The following is a 7,069-nucleotide window of genomic DNA, read 5'->3' as shown; positions in this document are numbered from 1 at the left end:
GGTACACTGTCCTGCATGAAGATCATGGGAAGGGACACTGTCCTGCATGAATTTCATGGGAAGGGACACTGTCCTGCATGAATTTCATGGGAAGGGACACTGTCCTGCATGAAGATCATGGGAAGGGACACTGTCCTGCATGAAGATCATGGGAAGGTACACTGTCCTGCATGAAGATCATGGGAAGGTACACTGTCCTGCATGAATTTCATGGGAAGGGACACTGTCCTGCATGAAGATCATGGGAAGGGACACTGTCCTGTATGAAGATCATGGGAAGGGACACTGTCCTGCATGAAGATCATGGGAAGGGACACTGTCCTGCATGAATTTCATGGGAAGGGACACTGTCCTGTATGAATTTCATAATCTTTTTGAAAGCCACTGTCTTCTTCATGTGCCAGTGTTGGAAGAAGGTATCTTCCAGAAATTGTCAGAAGATCTTGCAGTTACTTTTCATACCATCTAGGAGTCTGAAAGGTCTTTTTCACTAGGGTTCATCACTGATAACTATTGAGTGGAGGTCATGATTCTGACTTTGTGACCTTAGCAGTGTCACATGACACCCTGCACTGAGGACTTCCGGAGATTTCATTCAGATTGAAGTTTTGTAAAATAGAGGCACTCGATTCTAAAGCCTTTCTGGGAGTCTCCCCTTGAATTTGACACAAACTGGCCGTTAATTTGTGTCTTCTCTTCTCTGCCTACTTCTTCATTCCTCTGTGTCTGTTGGCCACAAAACACTCGGTTGTATGGTAGTCATGTTTAGCAGTTTTGATTGTTTTGCATCATCCTAACTGGCAGTTTATTGTTTTGTGTTTGTTTTTTTTCGCTTTCTGCAAGGTCCTTAGTAATAATAATTCACTTAATAATTCTGCACAGGAAAGAATCTGCATTGTGTTTTCCAGTTTTTCTCCGAACTCAGACCAAATACTGAATATGCTCTGTTTTCAAACAGTTCATTCTTAGCGATTCATCTGGACTGAAAGTATTGTTTGGTAGAGAACATACAAATAAAATACACACTTGCCCAATAATTCTGCACACAGTGTGTCACGATCTTGCTGGCAAAGCAGGCGATCGTGCGGGTAGTTGCGTCAGGCGAGCGAGCAGGAACAGGCAGGCAAGAGGGATATGGGCTAAAAGGGTCTTTAATCACGGAAGGGAAACCGGGGATCAGGAAACATAGCACACCGACTGACATCAATGACGGACGAAAGACTCAGGTAAGACACGGACTGAAATACACAGGACTGATTGAAAATAATCAGACACAGCTGGGTACAAATCAGGAAAGAACACGTGGGTACAAAAAAACTAATGCCTATGAATTATATCAGTCTGGCTTTAGACCAAACCATAGCACAGAAACTGCTCTAGTCAAAGTAATGAATGATTTACTTGTGGCTTCTGACCATGGCTGTGTATCTCTGTTGGTATTGCTAGATTTAACTGCAGCGTTCGATACTGTGGACCATAATATCCTCTTGGACCGGTTAGAAGGTGTAGTTGGCATTACAAGGACAGCACTTTCTTGGTTCCGCTCATATTTATCTGATCGCTATCAGTATGCCCATGTGAACAATGAATCATCCAAGGCCACAAAAGTTGAATATGGTGTCCCACAGGGATCAGTCCTGGGCCCGCTACTGTTTACTCTATACATGCTACCTCTTGGTAACATTATTAGAAATCATGGTATTGGGTTTCATTGTTATGCAGATGATACACAGTTGTACATATCTGTTAACCCTGATGATATATCACTGCTATCTCGGTTAGAAGACTGTCTATTAGATATCCAGTGCTGGATGGCAAAAAAATTTCCTTATGTTAAACACAGAAAAAACAGAAGTTCTGGTAATTGGTCCCAAGGCTGCTAGAAATAAGTTCCACCACCTCAACGTTGGTAACCTTCCTACACAAGCTAACATGGTGGTTAGAAATCTTGGCGTTCTTGTCGATTCAGATCTATGCTTTGATGCTCACATAAGAAGTATTACTAGAACTGCATTTTATCATCTACGGAACATAGCCAAGCTTCGTAAGATGCTCTCACTTAATGATGCAGAAAAACTAATACATGCCTTCGTAAGTTCCAGACTGGATTACTGTAATGCCCTCCTATCGGGTTGCCCGTCTGGATCCTTGCATAAACTTCAGATGGTACAGAATGCTGGAGCCAGAGTTCTAACAAACACTAAAAAATTTGATCATATTACACCGGTCTTATCCTCTCTTCATTGGCTGCCAGTTAAGTCTCGAATTGACTATAAAAAACTGCTATTAACTTATAAAGCACTAAATGGCCTTGCACCAGAATACCTTAGTGATCTGCTGACCACATACAACCCTCCACGCTTGCTTCGCTCTCAAGCCATGGGATATCTGTTAGTGCCCAGGGTAGAAAGAGCTACGGCAGGCTGCAGAGCTTTCTCCTACAGAGTTCCTCAGCTGTGGAATGGTCTTCCACCGGATGTGCGGGTTTCAGGTTCACTCTCAATATTCAAGTCCAGTCTAAAAACACACCTGTTTAGTTTAGCGTATAGGGACACTAGTTCTAGCCCTAGCTAACTCTTCACTCCCAGTCAGACCTGTAGTGTGAGGTGTAGAGCTGGGTGGGGATCGGTGCCATTGGCTTTGGATTAACTGGACTGTCAGTGCTGTCACTCTAGCTTCGCAATCCCTTGTGGAGCTGGAGTGCTGACATTTCAGGGACTCCCCACGCCTGCATTCCCACTTGCCTCTCCCTCCTACTGATGCCGCCATAACCATATCTGCCGGAGCTTGCAGATTGCACTTCATATTGTACTCACCTAGCTTTTAGCACTGCCAATAGCCTCCTCTGCTATGCCTAATTGTAAATTTTATTTCCCCTACTCCTCCTGGGGGGTGCTGCCTGCAGACCTCAATCTATCAAGATATCCAGCATACCCTACTACATGTGACGTCGCCACCACCAGTGACGTCCCTGCATCCAGCTCGCCGTTCTGATCTTCCATGTATGACCCGCTGCCTTACCTCTGGTTGCCTGGCAATTGGAAGAAGACTCGGCTTCGGCATTGGCTTATCATCTTCCTTGCTCTCCAGTTATTTCCCAAATCTTATTGGGGACAATGTGACTTGGCCCATCTCTGGCACTTAACCATCTCTCTATTTGACTATCCCTGCCGGCCCCTGGAGGATGGGCTCCCCCTTTGAGTCTGGTCCCTCTCAAGGTTTCTTCCTTCTAGGGAGTTTTTCCTTGCCACTGTTGCCTATGGCTTACTCACTGGGGGCTTTGGGTGAGGATACTGTAAAGCGCTTTGAGACAATGTAATGTTGTGATAATGCGCTATATAAAAATAAATTTGTTGTTGTTGTTGTTGTTGTTGGTAATCCGGGGGCGTGGCACACACGAGGAGCCGACGAGCAGGGCATGACACAGTGTATATGGAAAATGTACGAATAAAGACAAAAAATGTTTTAAGCACTGACAAATAATACCGCCATCTCGGCGTTTTTAATTGGCAGATTGCACCACTTCACACTCTTCACTACACTCTTTGTGTTTATACTTTGCGGGTGATTTAAATAAACTGGTTGTAAAGAATCTTGCGCTTTATAAGTGCAATATGTATAGCTTTATTTATTTATTTTACTGTGTTTGGGGGCAGGATTAATGGTGGGGGGGGATGCTCAGCAGTATCTTAGCAAAGAGTGCACGCATTGGGGGGAGAAGAGGAAATAAACTGGTAAGGAGTAAAAGACATGTTTTGGGTGTTTTTGTCTTACCTCGGTCTGCTGGTGGAAACAGTCGCATCCTAACTGAGCCTGTAGCTGGAGCGAATCTTCACGGAGACGTCGGCTCTTATCATACTTGGCTTCACATTCCTCTGTCAGATATCAGCTGCTGTGTTTTTCTTCAGTGATAACTGGGGGGAAATCATTTACATACTGAAACCACAACACTCGAAGGCTCCGTTATTCCTAGTCTGCAAAAAAAAAGACAACATTTTGTATAACCCCTTTAATTTCTATGTACATTATGCAATTAGAAGTGTATTATCAGAACCGACATAACAGCTGATTCTGGGCCAAATCCGCCTGCATCTCCTTAAATCTAGGTGCATTCAGGCAGGATAGTCTGCACCAGAATTTGTCCAGAGTTCTAAATGATTACAGTTGGTCTGTATACACAATACAGACCCGGCGTCCTTTCACCTGACCATATATGTATGATCAGTGTCTTAGCAGGTCTAGCACACATTCGTCTGACCATATATGTATGATCAGTCACTTAGCAGATCCGGCACAGAATCACCTGACCATATATGTATGATAAGTCACTTACCAGATTTGGCACACATTCGCCTGAACATATATGTATGATCACTCACTTAGCAGATCCGGCACACACTGAACCGGATCTGAGCCAAAGGTTGTTCAGAAATTGCTGCAGATTCGTAAACCAGAACTGGCCCAGTGTCTTTTTGCACAGCACACCATATACTGGTCCGTATCCGGTATTTGGATTTGAAACAGATGATGTGTCCCAGAACTAATGCAAACAAAAGTTTTTATTAAGGTATATGCTGAAGCATCCTAACTTAGGATGCTGGAGCAGAACTTAAGCACAGCTACACTGGAATGCTTTTCTTCACCCCAGACCAGACAACATGCAGCACCCCCAGAGGTGGGGGTTAAAGGCCTTGCTCACAGTCTCAATAAGCAAATCTTCTGATCACAACCACCCAGAGCCACTTACTGCCCCCATTTGAAACTTATCTGAATTTAACTTTTGACTCTGGTGCAAATACGGGCCAGCTCTGATAACATTCAGTGTGAATCTGATCCGTATATGGCCCTTATCAAATCCAAAAAGCGTATTTGGACTAGTGTTGGTCTACAGTGCAAAAAGACACTAAGCTCTCGGATCTCTGGCAATTTCTGAGCAACATTTGGCCCAAATCCGATTCAGACTCATCTTGTTATGTGGAAAATTATTAGAAATGCCTGCGAGTCCCCTTTCTGGGGATAAGCATGGACGGATCCTCGTGGTGTGCCACGACAGGCCTGCGAGTCCCCTTTCTGGGGATAAGCATGGACGGATCCTCGTGGTGTGCCACGACAGGCCTGCCAGTCCCCTTTCTGGGGGTAAGCATGGACGGATCATCGTGGTGTGCCACGACAGGCCTGCCAGTCCCCTTTCTGGGGGTAAGCATGGACGGATCCTCGTGGTGTGCCACGACAGGCCTGCCAGTCCCCTTTCTGGGGGTAAGCATGGACGGATCCTCGTGGTGTGCCACGACAGGCCTGCCAGTCCCCTTTCTGGGGGTAAGCATGGATGGATCCTCGTGGTGTGCCACGACAGGCCTGCGAGTCCCCTTTCTGGGGGTAAGCATGGACGGATCCTCGTGGTGTGCCACGACAGGCCTGCCAGTCCCCTTTCTGGGGGTAAGCATGGACGGATCCTCGTGGTGTGCCACGACAGGCCTGCCAGTCCCCTTTCTGGGGGTAAGCATGGACGGATCCTCGTGGTGTGCCACGACAGGGCTGTGGGGCTGTGCTGGTTTTTTTCTCAGAACTAACTGGGTTAGGTGACTCCGGTTTGAATACCACCAAAACTGGGTTTGCATATGGAAGTTTTTAAAAAATGACATATGACTTTTACGTGCTTTACCCAAATCACATAAGGTCTTTATTTGACACTCAAAATAAATATACAATGCATATTCTTGTGTCACTAGACATGTATGTCCTTTATTCATGTAAAATACATATGAAATGAATGCATTGTCAAACACATACATCTGACATTCATGTTCAGTCCATATGAAATGAATGTGTCATTGGGCATTATGTCATTGGGCATTGTGTCATTGGGCATTATGTCATTCGGCATTATGTCATTGGGCATTATGTCATTGGGCATTGTGTCCTTGATTTGTGTAAAATGCATAATAAGTGAATGTTTTGTTAGTAATAGTTTTTATACATGATTCTTTCAATGGACTGGACTGAATCACGGACAGTAGTTCCACACAACTAGGACGATTATTTTGAAAAGGAAACATCCGTTTTTAGATGATGCATAACATGAATTTTCTCATGTATAATTAAACCATCTGAATGTGGAGAGATCATACATGTCTTTCATTAGAATATAAAAGCAATGAAACATTTTATTAAGAAAATCCAGAGTTGAAACAGAGCAGGGTGAAATGGCGTTTGTTACTTATACAGCCAGACATTGGAATCTCATTCCAGTGAACATACAAAATGCCCCAAATGTTACTCTAAGTCCTTGTTAAAAACAGTTTAATTCACTTCTGCTTTCACATAACTTATGCAATCAGCATTTTCTTCACATTTAAAATCCTTTTTATATTTTATGTTCTCTTCATTTTATATTGTTTTATATGTTGATTATAATGTTTTATGTCAATTTAACTGCATACATTTTATTTCTTATTTCATTTTCTGTAAAGCATTTGAATGACCCTTGTGTTTGAAAATGTTCTACACGAATAAACTTGTATTTACTTACAGGAAAAAAATGTCGGACTCTCTGGGTGTATCCAAAATCACATAATTCTTTGCTATGTAGCAATTCTGAAGTGTGCAATCAATGGGCGCTATGTTGTCCCAAAAGGCCACAGAACTGCAACCAGGGATGAAGAACATTGCATACTCAGAAATTTGTGTAGAAAACAATACTTAGTCATATAAGTTTACTTGAATATGTACTGGTTTTGTTGACAATTTTTAACAGGATTTAACTTTTGCAGGGGCGAAGCTATATCATTAGCAAACATTTGGTCCAGATAATATGCAAGATGGTAACCATGATGTCTAAGTGCTTGTATACTGTTTTCATGCATACATACAGTATGTACTACATTAATAGGCTTTTATTGAAAACCAGTATATGTTGTGTAAATATGCAATTTCGATGCACCCTTTGTTTTGGCCATTGATTTTCCAAACAGGAAATTGATCGACACAAGCCATTTTACAGCTATCTTTCTTATAATGTGATCTTATAGTTCTTATCAGCTTAAATAAAGCTGGCATGGACTTAACTGGA

At 43.0% G+C, this 7,069-nt stretch overlaps 1 long non-coding RNA gene across 1 annotated transcript; it reads left to right on the top strand.

The window, feature by feature from the left end:
• Positions 1-775: 775 nt before the first annotated feature.
• On the top strand, positions 776-3,364 carry LOC125720472 (uncharacterized). The gene is made up of 2 exons (XR_007385472.1): positions 776-1,226; positions 2,906-3,364. It is a non-coding gene; the product is annotated as an uncharacterized LOC125720472 (long non-coding RNA).
• Positions 3,365-7,069: the final 3,705 nt, after the last annotated feature.

This window comes from Brienomyrus brachyistius, chromosome 25, assembly GCF_023856365.1.
Source record: "Brienomyrus brachyistius isolate T26 chromosome 25, BBRACH_0.4, whole genome shotgun sequence".
NCBI classification, from domain to species: Eukaryota; Metazoa; Chordata; class Actinopteri; order Osteoglossiformes; family Mormyridae; genus Brienomyrus; species Brienomyrus brachyistius.
Note: the sequence above shows the minus strand (reverse complement) of the source record. Positions and strands in the feature narration are given on the sequence as shown.